Source organism: Oryzias latipes, chromosome 9 (genome assembly GCF_053564925.1).
Source record: "Oryzias latipes strain Hd-rR chromosome 9, Olatipes_Hd-rR_3.1".
Taxonomy (NCBI): Eukaryota; Metazoa; Chordata; class Actinopteri; order Beloniformes; family Adrianichthyidae; genus Oryzias; species Oryzias latipes.
This window is the reverse complement of record NC_136245.1, coordinates 11792975-11808933: the sequence shown is the minus strand read 5'-3', so window position 1 is coordinate 11808933 and position 15959 is coordinate 11792975. Positions and strand designations below refer to the sequence as shown.

At 45.0% G+C, this 15959-nt stretch overlaps 1 long non-coding RNA gene across 1 annotated transcript in view; it reads left to right on the top strand.

Moving 5' to 3' along the window:
* LOC144994548 (uncharacterized) overlaps window positions 1-15959 on the top strand; it is a 58180-nt gene that overhangs the window by 21252 nt on the left and 20969 nt on the right. The gene's annotated exons all lie outside the window — the stretch shown is intronic.

Sequence of the window (15959 nt, the reverse complement as noted above, 5' to 3'; positions counted from 1 at the left end):
CAATAGCACATTGTCTTTTTTTCTCAAACTTTACAAACAAAAACTTGCGCCTCCAAGTGATTAATGAAATACTGCTTCATAAAGGTACATAAAATAAATTCACAACTTGAGTACATAAATAAAATATCTCTCAACAACCCCACTTGAACTCAGGCTGCATACATTTAAACAAAAAATAATACTGTAAACTATGGTACAGTTGTGGATCTTCCAACTCCTTTAAACACCAAACATGCTGTTTGTAAACTTCCTCAGTTTTAGCTTAGAAGCTGGTTTGGTCACAATATCAGCAACCATCTCATTAGTAGTGCAGTATAAAAGACACATTTTCCTTCATTTACAATCAATCTCACAAAATGATACTTGATGTCCACATGTTTGCATCTCTGCTGGTTCACTGGGTTTTTAGCTAAAGCGATTGTTCCCTGGTTGTCTTCATACACTACTGTCTTTGTGTATTTGAAGTCATCAATGCCTTCTAATAACTGCTCTAGACATCTGCACTCCTGCATCGTAGAGGGTAAAGCCATGTATTCTGCCTCACAGGTAGAAAGCGCTACTGTAGTATGTTTCTTAGTTTTCCATGAAACTAAAGAACTGTTATTACTCAGACTTACACAGTAACCTATAGTGCTCCGCTTGTCTGTTCTGTCAACTGCCCAGTCAGCATCACTATAGGCCACTATCCCCAACCCTTCAGTGTCGTTTCTCCTGAAACCCCTGCTCCTTGTTTGTAGTTCCCTTGAGATATCTCAAAACAGGTTTCACTGTAACCCATTGTTCCTCTCTTGGTTCACGCAAATATTGTGATAACTTGCTCACCGTAATCTATTCCCTTCTCCTGGCTGTAGCCCTTAGCCGTAAATCTGGCTTTGTATTTGTCATTACCATCACTGTCACTTTTCACAGAATAGATCCATTTACCCCCAACTGTTTTCTTGCCCTTTGGCAGACTAGTGACAGCGAAGGTGTTGTTCTCCCCCAATGAATGAATTTCTGCATCCATGGCTTTAATCCAGTGTTTTGCGTTATCTGACTTCACAGTTTCTTTGGATGTTTGTGGGATACCACACACTGCTCTGTAACAATAATCTATGTTACTATGAACCTCGGTTGTACCAGTTACAAAATCCCTCAGGTGTGTCATAGTTCGTAGGCGTGGCAGACCTAGATGCTGGAACCCAGAATGAAGACACAGGTAAGTGGACGGTAAGAATGAATTTATTTTCCATAGTGATTCGGAGTCTTGGCATGATGAAGGTCAAGGCTTGAGAGAGACTTGTGGCGTGGCTGGAGGTAGTGGTGCGGTTAACTGTGACTGGTGTTTCCACAGGAATGCAGGAACTGCTCGAGATGACTTCAACACAGGTGACACTGATGATAGAGAATCCTGAGGCAGGAGAAAAACGTTAGTCAGGATGCAAAAATGAGACAGGCTTGGCATAAGCAAAACTAGACCAGGCGTAGTCACCATAAGGGGCAACGAACTGGCGTTGAATACTGGAGCTGAGTCTCCTTTTGTAGATCAGAGGCTGATGAGTGAAGTGGTCACAGCTGGTTGAGTCTGGAGCAGAACAGAGGGGGAGGGGGAGGAGAACTGACAGAGGCACCATGACAATACCCCCCCTCAACGACTGGCGCCTGGTGGTCCTGGACGCCGATCAGGGTGGGCCTGATTGAAGTCGCTGATGAGGGCCGGATCCAAAATGAGGGAACGGGAGACCCAGGAGCGTTCCTCCGGACTGTAACCCTCCCAATCGACAAGGAACTGGTGGCCATGACCCCGACGCCGGACGTCCAGGATGCAGCTGACCGTGTAAGCCGGAGCTCCATCGATGATACAGACGGGAGGAGGGGAAGAGGAAGGCGGGCACAAAGCACTGTCCAAAACCGGCTTGATCTGAGAGACGTGGAATGAGGGGTGTACCTTGAGGGCAGCAGGGAGATGGAGAGGAACACAGGAGGGGTTGATGATCTTCTCGATGGTGTAGGGACCGATGAAGCGGGGAGCGAGCTTGCGAGAAGTGGGGTGGATAGGAATGTTCCGGGATGAAAGCCAAACCCTCTGACCTGGTTGGTAGGTGGGTCCCACCACCCTGTGACGGTTGGCAGTACGGTAGTTGCTCTCCTTGGTGCGGAGGAGAGCAGCCCTGGTTTGGTGCTAAATGCGCTGGCACCGTTGGAGATGGTCCTGAACTGAAGGCACTGCCAAGTCAAGTTCCTGGGACGGAAAGAGAGGTGGTGAGTACCTGAGGGAGGCTTCAAATGGAGACACCCCTGTGGAAAAAGAAGGGTGAGAGTTATGTGCGCATTCCACCCACACCAAATGTTTGGACCAGTTCGTAGTTTTTTGGGCAGCTAGGCAACGAAGGGAAGCTTCCAGCTCCTGGTTTGCCCTTTCAGCTTGGCCGTTGGACTGGGGGTGGTAACCTGTGGTGAGACTGACCGTGGCTCCCAGAGCAGAACAGAAGGATTTCCACACTTGAGAGATGAATTGATGACCACGATCAGAAACAGTGTCTGCCGGAATGCCATGGTGACGGAGGATGTGTTGGACCAGGATGTCAGCAGTTTCAGTGACTGTGGGTAACTGAGGAAGTGGAATGAAATGAGCAAATTTGGAAAAACGGTCAATAACAGTGAATATAACGGAGTTGCATTGGGAAGGAGGGAGACCGGTGACAAAATCCACAGCGATGTGGGGCCAAGGTCGGCTGGGTGTAGGCAGAGGATGGAGCAAACCAGATGGAGGCGAGTGAGAGGACTTGGAACGAGCGCACATGGGGCAAGCAGCAACATACTCCCTGACGTCTTTGCTCATGGAGGGTCAGAAAAAGCGCCTGCGGAGGAGATTGAGAGTACGGTGGACACCCCCATGGCAAGCAATGCAGGAGGAGTGGGCCCAGGTAATTATGTCAGACCTTAGGGAGTTGGGAACATAGAGAGTGCATTTAGGAGGAGTAGTGTGATTAGGTTCCTCACCTTGGGCTTGGATGACTCTGGATTCAATGTACCAGGTTAGATTCCCCACAATACAGGTACAGTATGTTGGTGGTGGCAGAAGTTTCTGAAGAGCATTATTTCTGGGAGAGGGCATCGGGTTTGACGTTACGGCTTCCAGGTCCTTATGTGATGGTGAATTTGAAACGGTCACAAAACAGACACCAACGGGCTTGGCGGGAATTTAGTCTTTTAGCAGAACGGAGGTATGATAGATTTTTATGGTCGGTCCAGACTATAAATGGTTGAACCGCTCCTTCCAGCCAGTGACGCTGCTCTTCCAGAGCTAGTTTTTTGGCGAGTGGTTCACGGTTGCCCACATCATAATTACGCTCTGCTGGGGAGAGTTTTTTGGAGAAGAAGTAGCAGGGTTTTAATTTGCCGGAGGATTCTTCTCTCTGTGACAGGACAGCTCCCACTCCAGAGTCAGAGGTGTCAATTTCAACGACGAATTGTCTAGAAATGTCAGGTTGAATCAGGATGGGAGCTGAAACAAACAGTTTTTTCAGGGTGTCAAAGGCTGCTTGGGCTGCTGAATTCCATTGATAAGCTTTGGCCGTAGAAGTGAGTTGAGTAAGCGGAGTGGCAATGGTACTGTAATTTCTGATGAATCTGCGGTAAAAGTTGGTAAAACCCAAAAACTGCTTTGGCTTCTTGCGAGAAGTGGGGGGTTCCCACTGGGAGACAGCTTCTATTTTTGCAGGATCGGGATGAATACTACCAGCCTCGAAAATGTAATGACATGGAATGATGGGGGTATGAAATTCGCATTTCTGGGCCTTAACAAAGAGTTGGAGATGGTCCTGAACTGAAGGCACTGCCAAGTCAAGTTCCTGGGACGGAAAGAGAGGTGGTGAGTACCTGAGGGAGGCTTCAAATGGAGACACCCCTGTGGAAAAAGAAGGGTGAGAGTTATGTGCGCATTCCACCCACACCAAATGTTTGGACCAGTTCGTAGTTTTTTGGGCAGCTAGGCAACGAAGGGAAGCTTCCAGCTCCTGGTTTGCCCTTTCAGCTTGGCCGTTGGACTGGGGGTGGTAACCTGTGGTGAGACTGACCGTGGCTCCCAGAGCAGAACAGAAGGATTTCCACACTTGAGAGATGAATTGATGACCACGATCAGAAACAGTGTCTGCCGGAATGCCATGGTGACGGAGGATGTGTTGGACCAGGATGTCAGCAGTTTCAGTGACTGTGGGTAACTGAGGAAGTGGAATGAAATGAGCAAATTTGGAAAAACGGTCAATAACAGTGAATATAACGGAGTTGCCTTGGGAAGGAGGGAGACCGGTGACAAAATCCACAGCGATGTGGGGCCAAGGTCGGCTGGGTGTAGGCAGAGGATGGAGCAAACCAGATGGAGGCGAGTGAGAGGACTTGGAACGAGCGCACATGGGGCAAGCAGCAACATACTCCCTGACGTCTTTGCTCATGGAGGGTCAGAAAAAACGCCTGCGGAGGAGATTGAGAGTACGGTGGACACCCCCATGGCAAGCAATGCAGGAGGAGTGGGCCCAGGTAATTATGTCAGACCTTAGGGAGTTGGGAACATAGAGAGTGCATTTAGGAGGAGTAAGTAAGTAAGTAAGTAAATTTTATTTGTATAGCACCTTTCGCAGACAAAGGTCACAAGGTGCTTCACAGGTTAAAATATGTATACATACACATATAAAAACATAAAAACATAAAATATAAAAAGCATAAACTATGTAAAACAATCATCTCAAGCCCAATAAAAGTAGTTTCAGTTAAAATGCTTTGCAAAAATAAAAAGTTTTTAGTTGACTTTTAAAAGAATTCACAGAGTCCAGGGAACGTAGCGACAATGGAAGTTCATTCCAGAGTTTGGGAGCAACAGCCTGGAAGGATCTGTCTCCTCTAGTTCGGAACCGTGTGCGAGGGACCATCAACAGGTTCTGATCCGCAGACCTCAGTGCACGAGATGGTCTGTAAGGGGCGATCAGATCACAAACATATGGAGGAGCTTGGGAATGAAGGGCCCTAAAAGTCAAAACTAGAATTTTGTATTGGTAGCGGTAAGCAACCGGGAGCCAATGAAGAGCTTTGAGGATCGGGGAGATGTGATCTCTTCTCTTGGTGCGAGTCAAGATCCTCGCAGCAGAGTTCTGGATCAGCTGCAGGCGAGACAGCTCCTTCTTATTCAGACAGGAAAACAGACTGTTACAGTAGTCTAGCCGTGTAGAAACAAAGGCATGAATAAGAAGTTCTAGATCTTCATATGACACCATCTTCCGTAGCTTAGAAATGTTCCTCAACTGGAAGAAACAGTTCCTGATCAACTGCTTGGAGTGCTGCTCCAGCGACATATCTTTGTCAAAAATGACACCCAAATTTCTAAGGCTGGGTTTGACATCCTGGCCAAGAGAACCCAAGTGCTGCTTAATCCCTGGTATAGCATCATCAGGGGCAACAACTAAGGTTTCTGTTTTCTCTGAGTTTAGTTGCAGAGAGTTTTTACAGAGCCATTGTTTTATCTGCATCAAGCAGTTCATCAGAGAATCCAGCTTGTGTGTCTCGGAGGGCTTAAAAGAGCAATATAGCTGGATATCATCAGCAAAGAGATGGTAGGAAACATCACTGAAATCCTGAATGATCTTTCCAAGAGGGATCATGTATAGGAGAAACAGAACAGGGCCTAGAACAGAGCCCTGGGGAACCCCACACAGTAAGTCTACTGACTGAGACATTTTGTGGTTGGCCATGACACTGAAATTCCGACCGGATAAGTAAGAGGAAAACCAGTGGAGAACTGACCCTGACAAACCAATCAGGTCCCTCAATCTGTCCAATAAGATCTGGTGGTCAACCGTGTCAAAGGCTGATGAAAGATCTAGTAAGACAAGGACCGTGTGTCTGCCAGAATCAGCAGACATCAAAATATCACTGGACACCTTCAGCAGGGCTGTCTCTGTGGAGTGATGTTTACGAAAACCTGACTGAAAAGTGTCATAGATGCTCCTTTTATCCAAGAACTCTGACAATTGTTCAGCTACCACCTTTTCCAGAATCTTTGAGATAAATGGAAGCTTTGAGATGGGTCTATAATTCTGGAAGACTGATGGGTCCAGATTAGACTTTTTCAGCAGAGGCTCCACTATGGCATGTTTGAATGCGTTTGGAAAAACACCAGTGGAAAGTGAAAGGTTGATCATTTCAGTGACACTTTGGCCGATGGTCTCAAACACCTTTAAGAAGAGTTTGGAAGGAATGACATCAGATGGACAAGTAGAAGGTTTCAACTTGGTCAACAGAGCAGATATGTCCTCCAGAGTGACAGGCCTAAAAGTAGACCATTTGTGGGAAACAGGCTCCACCACAACACCTTCATCACAACAAGGAGGTGGGAGCTGCTCTTTGATCTTCTTAGTCTTATTTGCAAAGAACTTGAGAAATTCATTGGAGTCGGCTTTGCAGAACACGGGGGGTACTGGGGCTGCAGGACCAACAATAGAATTTATCGTGTCAAACAAAACTTTTGGGCTCTTCTTATTTGAGGATATTAGCTGGCGAAAGTAGTTAGATCTGGCATCTTTCACCATCTCGTTGTATGAGGACACGAGATCCCTAAGATGCAGTCTGTGGACCATGAGATTGGTGGATTTTAAAAGACGCTCAGTTTGACGACACTGTCTCTTTAAATTTTGGATGGCTTCATTTATCCAGGGACACACTTTTTTCTTTGATAAATTGGATTTGACAGGAGCCACCTGATCCAGGATTGTGACACAGTGATCGCTAAAACGATCAATCAGATTGTTAACATCAGAACATTCCTTAAATAAGTGGGGGTCAAACAGCGCTGAAAAACGTCCATCAGTGTTGGCGGTGATGATGCGCCTTTGAGACAGTATGCATGAGGAAACAGGTTCAGGAGTGACGTTTAGCTCAAAGAAGACACCACTATGATCACTCATATGTACATCCTCCACATAAAGATTAGTAATGCTCAGGCCAAGAGAAAAAACTAAGTCCAAAGTGTTGCCCTTTTGATGGGTGGGGTCAGAGACATGTTGCTCAAAATTAAAGGTTTCAGTCAAAAATAAAAATTCCATTGCTGGACAGGATGAACAATCATTTATATGAAGGTTAAAATCCCCTAGTATTAAAACCCTTTCCAGTTTTATGATGGAAGACAGAAAGTCACTAAAATCATGTAAAAAGGGAGCAGCAGGACCCGGGGGGCGGTAGACTAAAACACAATAAAATGGATCTGACGTATCAACTTTGAATGACAGAGATTCAAAAGATGAGAACGTTTGGGTGTTCATGTCTTTGCATGTGTAGTTGTCCTTATACACAACTGCCACACCCCCACCACGGCGAGAGGGGCGGGGCTTCCCGATGACTGAACAGCCCTCCAAACAGAGTTCGTTTAAATGAATAAACTCTTCCTCTTTTTGCCAAGTCTCAGTCAGAAACATAAAATCAAGGTTTTGTCTTGAAAAGAGATCAGTCAATGAGAAGGATTTGTTGGCAATAGAGCGAGGAGGAGTAGTGTGATTAGGTTCCTCACCTTGGGCTTGGATGAATCTGGATTCAATGTACCAGGTTAGATTCCCCACAATACAGGTACAGTATGTTGGTGGTGGCAGAAGTTTCTGAAGAGCATTATTTCTGGGAGAGGGCATCGGGTTTGACGTTACGGCTTCCAGGTCCTTATGTGATGGTGAATTTGAAACGGTCACAAAACAGACACCAACGGGCATGGCGGGAATTTAGTCTTTTAGCAGAACGGAGGTATGATAGATTTTTATGGTCGGTCCAGACTATAAATGGTTGAACCGCTCCTTCCAGCCAGTGACGCTGCTCTTCCAGAGCTAGTTTTTTGGCGAGTGGTTCACGGTTGCCCACATCATAATTACGCTCTGCTGGGGAGAGTTTTTTGGAGAAGAAGTAGCAGGGTTTTAATTTGCCGGAGGATTCTTCTCTCTGTGACAGGACAGCTCCCACTCCAGAGTCAGAGGTGTCAATTTCAACGACGAATTGTCTAGAAATGTCAGGTTGAATCAGGATGGGAGCTGAAACAAACAGTTTTTTCAGGGTGTCAAAGGCTGCTTGGGCTGCTGAATTCCATTGATAAGCTTTGGCCGTAGAAGTGAGTTGAGTAAGCGGAGTGGCAATGGTACTGTAATTTCTGATGAATCTGCGGTAAAAGTTGGTAAAACCCAAAAACTGCTTTGGCTTCTTGCGAGAAGTGGGGGGTTCCCACTGGGAGACAGCTTCTATTTTTGCAGGATCGGGATGAATACTACCAGCCTCGAAAATGTAATGACATGGAATGATGGGGGTATGAAATTCGCATTTCTGGGCCTTAACAAAGAGTTGGTTTTCAGACAACCTCTGTAAAACTAAGCGGACGTGGTTCTCATGTTGAGTGGGGTCTTTGGAGTAAATAAGGATGTCATCCAATGGAAGCGATTCAGTTGCATAATTAAACAGTCAAAACCAGAAATGATTTTTCATTTTCAAAATAAAGCTACAATTTTTTGACTCAAAATAAAAATGAAAAAGCAATCCTTCAAAATGCTTTTTCTTTTTCTTCTTCAACACTGCTTATTCTGTCAATTAATTAAAATGATAAAGAAAATGGTATTTGACATTTCATTTTCAAAAAGTTACCTTGTAAATGTATAGCAAAATTCATTTAGAAATGTCTAATTTGACAATTAAAATGGATTAACAGAAACGCTTTTTCATTTTCAAAATGTAACTGCATCAATTGACTCAAAATTAAAATGAAAAAGCAATCCTTCAAAATGCTTTTTCATTTTCTTCTTTAACATCGCTCATTCTGTCACATAATTAAAGTGAAAATGCAAAGGGGGGATTGCATTTGCGTTTTCACATTCACCCCGCAAAAACTGTAGCTAAATTCAATACCAGTGAGCCTTTCTAGAGGGCAGGCGGGGTGATGAGGCCAGTGCTCACTGTTCTTCTGCACTATTTGCCACCCCGGCAGTGTTGCCAGATTGGGCGGTTTTGGTTCTAATTTTGCGGGTAAAAATGCTTTAGGGGAGTAGGCAAAATCTAGGTGATTTTATTGTTTGGCAGTTCCTATTTTCCTCATGAAAATATTTTACCGGACTGTGTGGCTATTGCAGTTCTGCAAAGCTTCTATGTACAAGAGCTCCGTGAACGCACCAGGCCGAGTGTGGGAGGAGCTACCAGCTAATGTTTTTAGCCGGATCGCTACATGCAGTGGTGTCTGTGTCACTCACTATCTCACTTACAATGCATGATAGACACGGAGATTATTGAGAGATCAGGTTTAATTATTTTGAAGAGTTCTACACGGTAATCATGTTTCCGTGTTTGAGTTCCTCCCAGAGATTCTCCCAGAGAGTCTCTGCTTCAGCTTTCAGGCATGACGGCCACTGCAGGCTGTGGTTTTCCATCTGTCTCTGACCGAGTCTGAAAGCTTGCTGTTCTGCATTAAATCGAGAGGGAAAAAAATAAAAACAAATTTATAATTATTGTGTCAATAAAAATAAAAAAATCATAAGATTCAGGAGAAAGGTTTAGGATCAGGCTAATATGTGTGTCAACAACAATATTTAGCGTCTGATGCATTTAAACTCCGTACTACGGGCATAATGCCACAATGTGCATCTTGGCTGTAAATATGTGGGGAAAACTTCAGCCTTTATTTTGTCCGGACACGATTGAAAACACAAATTCACATGATTGCACGGTTTCTTAGGACTGCCCGAAGCGGCACTTCTGCCTTCAAAAGCCGCCTCAAAGCTACTCCTCTGCTCAGAGACTCTCCTGGGAGACACGGTCAGACTGAGGTCTGAATCGCCCTTCAAAGAGTTGAACGTTACAAAGCACCCTTCCCTTCCCTTTACTTCACACAAACACGAAGACTCTGGCTGCACTGATCAGACATGCTTGGCTCGTGCAGAGCATGTAGCCACACCCAGTGAACACTGATGTCATCGCCACGCCTGCCTCCTGGAAATGCTCACTGGTATTGAATTTTGCTACAGATTTTGCGGGTTGAATTTGAAAACGAAAATGCAATTCCTTCATTGCGTTTTCACTTTAATTATGTCACAGAATAAGTGATAGTATAGAAGAAAATGAAAAAGCATTTTGAAGGATTGCTTTTTCATTTTCATTTTGAGTCATTTGATGCAGTTACATTTTGAAAATGAAAAAGCATTTCTGTTAATCCATTTTAATTATCAAATTAGACATTTCTAAATTGATTTTGCTACTCATTTACAAGAGAACCTTTTGAAAATGAAATGTCAATATCAATGTTTTTATCATTTTAATTAAGTGACAGAATAAGCGGTGTTGAAGAAGAAAAAGAAAAAGCGGTGTGGCGGATTGCTTTTTCTTTGTAATTTTGAGTCAAAAAATGCATCTTCATTTTGAAAATAAAAAAGCATTTCTGGAATTGACTTTTATTTTTGATCATGCTACAGAATTGCTTCCATAGTCATACAGGTAAACAAACATGAAGCGATTTATGAAATCCCTGAGAACGTCATTGACTAATCGTTGAAACACAGCCGGAGCACTGGTTAAGCCAAAAGGCATGACAAGATACTCATAGTGACCTAAAGGGGTGTTCAATGCTGTTTTCCATTCATCTCTCTCTTTGATGCGAACAAGATGGTAAGCATTGATCTAATTTGGAAAAGATGCGGGCTTCTTGAATGAAATAGAAAAGATGAGTGACAGAGAATATTTATCTTTAATGGTAATTTGGTTAAGTTCACGATAATCAATACAATTTCTTGAGGACTTGTCCTTCTTCTAAACAAAGAAGAAGCCTGCCCCAGCAGGTGACGATGAGGGGCAAATGTGTCCCAAAGAAAGTGCCTCCTGGATGTACTTCTCCATAGCTGCCTTTTCGGGACCTGATAGATTAAATAATCTTCGCTTAGGTAGCGTGGCTCCACCCACTATATTTATGGAGCAATCGTAGGGTCTGTGAGGAGGTAACGCACCGGCTTTGGTCTTACTGAAGACGGGTATTAAATCATAATAACAGACGGGGACATTAGAAAGATCTATATCCTTAGAAATGTTGGGGGAAGTAGTGATGACTGATGGAATGGCGGATTGAAGACAGTTAGCCATACAAAAATCGCTCCAATTGGTAATGCGGTGGCAAACCCAATCAAACTGAGGATTATGTATTTTTAACCAGGAAAAGCCTAATACCACGGGAGTCTGTGGGGTTTGCTTGACAAAAAACTGAACTGTGTCCCTATGATTTTTGGAGGTGATAAACAGAACAGGTTTAGTGCGGTGTGTAGTGAGGGAGAGATGTTGTCCCCCTAAACCAGCGGCAGAAGTTTTCTGGTGGCTTCCTCTTGTTTTCTGGGTTGATCGAACGCCAGCCGGAACTCCCCGATAAAACAGTCGAAGGGCAGATGGGATATGGGACTGATTGCCAGGAGTGCTTGGGCCCATTGCAATGCTCTGTTTCTCAAGGAGTTGACAATTAGTGTAATTTTACTGTGATCCGAAAAGTAGTACCTCTGGGCTTGTTGAAACAGTAGTTGGCATTGGAGAAGAAAACCGCTGCATGCTTCGACGTCGCCGAATAAGGGCTCAGGCGGAAGTTTTCCAGGCTCATGGCGGAAGGGGTAGTGGAGGTATTGCCGGAAGTAGAAGGCGAAGCTGTGGTGGCAGAATTAGACATTTGTCCGGTTAAATCCATTAAAGTTTGTATCATACCATCCAGGCGTCGGAAGAGTTCTTGTTGGACGGACGCTATTTGGGATAAGGCGTCGGCTTGGCGTCCCAGAGTGATACTTTGTTGTTTGACAGCGTAGCGAAGTCATTCCGGGTCAGCTGGGTCTGGAGTTTGGCCAGTTTGTTCTGTCATAGTTCGTAGGCGTGGCAAACCCAGATGCTGGAACCCAGAATAAAGACATAGGGAAGTGGACGGAAAGTATGAATTTAGCTTCCACACAGGCGACACTCGTGATAGAGAATCCTGAGGCAGGAGAAAAACGTTAGTCAGGATGCAAAAACGAGACAGGAGAACTGACAGAGGCACCATGACAAGGTGACTGGGTTTTCTCCTCTCCCACGTAGGATATTACATGGACAAAAGTAATCGGAAAGAACGCCTGATCGGAAGAAAAATACATCATGTAAACACGCTGTTCGGAATAGTCTGCCCCGATGAGACTCGTTCGGATCAAAATTTCTTTCCGATCAAGATAGGTGGGTTATGCCGATTGTTGATCCGATCGTTGGGCATGTAAACAGTTCATTCCGATCGTGTGCCACTACTGCTCTGGTTTTACATCACGCATAGACAGTGTTTCACTCCAGATAAGCTTTGGAGCTCAAACAGGACCGACCGGCTGGGGGGGGGGGGGGGGGGGGGGCTTGAAGAACACCTACAGAAACACTCCCCCAGAAGGACCAAAAACATGTCCCAGCAGCAGTGGGTTCCACCAAACAACCCTGTGGAGGCAAACCAGAAGACGGGCAGCAGGGCATTACCTCCGCAACCAGGGTGCAGGGTGAAGAGGCACATGTCACACACATAGGCTACGTTCACACTGCAGGGCTTAATGCTCAATTCCGATTTTTTGAAAAAATCCGAATTGTTTGCTAGACCGTTCACATTTCCAAGTAAATCTGAACTTTTGTGATCTACAGTGTGACCGTGAAACGACCCAGAGTTGACCCGCATGCGTCGAATGACGTCACTCGTTGTTTGCGGAAGTAGCTAACGTTAACATGGATGTCAACAACAGTGTTGTCAACAGCGGAGCTCTTTTTTCATTAATACATTTATTTTCACAAAGGAGCCAGCACAATTACAATCTTCCCATTTTTAAGAAGGCTTTGGAGCCGGGATCGTCTGTAACTACTGTTGTGGAATGGGAAAGTGTAGGTATTGGGCCCACGCGCACTTGTGTTAGGGACAGGAAAAGAGCGCGTGCAGCAGGAGAGAATGGGGGGGCGGCAGTGTGGGCGCGCATTCATATTGTGTGTTACGGAGGAAGGACAACGGTAATAAAAGTAGGTTTCCCCCAGAATAAATGCTATGGACTCTTTATTAACCCATTCCGGAGAATCCTGGAGAATCTAAGGGTCAGAACAGGGAGGAGGAGGAGGATCCGCCTTGGGTCCCCCGCACTTCTGACCACTGTCCGGAAGGGGGAGAAAGAAAAAAAAGTACTCGCGAGAAATGTTCAACACCTCGCTCGGCCATTTAGCTGTTAATTTTTTTTCAAAAACCGCCCAGTTGCGATAAGAGCCCTGGAGTTTGGCCTGAATAGTGCTGTCACCCCAAATATTAATACAATCGGGGACATCGCTTCCCTTCCACTGACGGGTCTCAGCAGCATCGTCCGCCGTGGTTGCTGTTTACGTTCTCGTTCCCGCCTATTTCAACGCAGAATGATGACGTTTGTTGCGTATCGATGACGTACGATTCGGATTTAGGTGGCCTGGCCGGTCAGACGGCGGTCGCAATTGAAAAGATCGGATACGTTTCGGATTCAGGACGGCAAAACCAAGTGGCCTGGGTTGCATTTGAAAAGATCGGATCTGTGTCATTCAGACGGTCATGAAAAGATCGGAATTGGGTCGCATAGGGGCAAAAAAATCGAAATTGGGTCGTTTCAGCCTGCAGTGTGAACGTAGCCATACAGTCCAGCGCTGATTGCACCGAAAGGGGGGGCAGGGAGCGATGCGCTCCGTTCCACTTCGCCCTTTCCTGTCACATGCAGATACGCTGTGTGACGAGGGATTACGACAATCACTGCTGTAAAATAAAAACAGGACACCACAACTGCAGCAGCCGACAGGAAGAATGTGCATGCAGCAAGCCCCGGCCACAATACCTGCACTGACAGAGGAGCAGGAACCCAGAACAGGGAATTACTTTCAATTAGCATACTCTGCCCATCTCAAAAAGAGTACCCCAGCCTCTCTCTGCAGTGCCGTTCTGATGAGGTGAATATGGTGCTGATGTCTCATGCTTAATACCATTCTTCCTCAACAAAGTTTGAAAGTCCCTGCATGTGAACTCTGTGCCGTTATCAGACCGAATGCATTTGACCTTTCCAAAAGGGGCAATGTCGGCCAAAAATTTCTATGTTGCGTGTAGTGCATCATTTTTCGCTTTCAAAAAATATACAAATACTGTGCGGGAGTAGTCATCAGTGAGTGACTGCGCATATTTGTACCCATCAATAGATTCATTTGCTATTGGTCCTGCTAAGTCTGTGTGTACCATCTGCAGGGGGGCTGTTGCTCTTTTATCAGGATTCCTATTTCCTGTTTGTGTAAATTTCCCCTGAATACACACATCACAATCGTGGTCAGGCTATCCTGTCTGCCCTTAATAGTCATCCCATCTACCACATTTTGCAACCTTAGAATATCCTCATAGTTGCAGTGGCCTAAGATCTGGTGCCATGTCTGCATATCGTGACAGGTGTTACATTTATCATTGTCATCAACTTAAGCTTGCAAATAATACAATTTCCCATGCACATGAATATTAAAGTTGGTACCGTCTTTGTAGATTAACACATCCTGCCCTTGTTTAAAGGTGACTGTCGCTCCTGATGCTGTAGCCATATTCACTGAGAAAATGTCTTGAGGATATGATGGAATAAACAATGCTCCTCTCAGGGTTGCTTTGTGTTGTTGACCTGTATTGTCTATCAGGAATACTTCCGCATTTCCTCTTCATTGAGCGACTCCATGGCACATCGTTCCATCTGCTAACTCCACAACATGCGTCTCCGGTTTGAAGGTCTCATCAAAGCTCGTGAACTTGGCAACATCATTAATGATGTGTGAGGTAGCTCCAGTGTCGACCATCAGGCCCTTCTCCTCAATGCAACATGCAGGTTACTGCTGGCCTTTGATGTCTGCATTAGTAATCCGGAAAGCGTAATCCGTAGCTGTAGCTCCAGATCCATTGCCGCTCTCGTCTGCGAATTTCCTTGCTCCATCCTGTTTGTCTTTGTGTCTACAGGTGGTATCATTGTGTGTGCTGCTCCTGCAATGGTTGCACCACGTTTCCTCCTGCATGCTTTTGCTCGGTGGCCCTTCAGTCCGCACTTAAAACATTTAATATCTGCATCGCTGTAGTCTCTGCTCTGTGCGTTTGACTTGATGTGCTTTTGACGTGTTCTTCCCATTGTCATCATCACATTGTTATTTGACTCTGCTACAGTTAACTTCTCCGTAATGGCGGCCTCAGCTCTGATGACGTAATCAGTAACCGTCTCCTCGGTCCGTTTCTGAAGCGAAGTCAGCGTGGTATACAGGCTGACAATGCGGGGTTTTCCTCTTCCTGCATAGTAGCCTCTCAAAATTGTCAGTGCAGCTCTTCCATTATCGGACTCATTCCTCATAATTAATGACAGGCTTTTATCGTCCAACAGTTGAATAATTTCTGCAACTGCTGCCTCAGTCGTCTGTTCATTCAAAACAGTCTACTTCAATCCTAACAGGTGCAAATGTCCGAGCACTTCAGTTTCCCAAAGGTCATTCTTGCTTTCATCTTCGTCTAACATAAGTCGAGGCAACCTACTTGTCCCTCTTTGATCCATGATGCTTGTTTGCTGTAACAGCACGCTCTCCGTCGTGACTTTCTATAGACACTAAAACATCAAACTTCAACGAGTTGCTCCTGGGCCGATAAGCTGTTGGATTATTGAAGCACCACTGCATTGAACTTGAAGGGAAGAAGTTTACGGAGGCACTTTAACTTCTTCACTTGAACAGGTTTTATTTTGAACTGCTCACAGGAACCGCATGTCCATACAACAACCTGTTGTCTTTCTCTTTATATACATAACAACATATTTTAAATAAGCCATTAAATAAGCCATTGTATTATTCAATACATTTCATTTTGCTTTAAAAACCTGTTCATTATTTTAAAACAGCATTTTAAAATATTCATTTTAATCATGTGTGTGAAGAAACTGGAT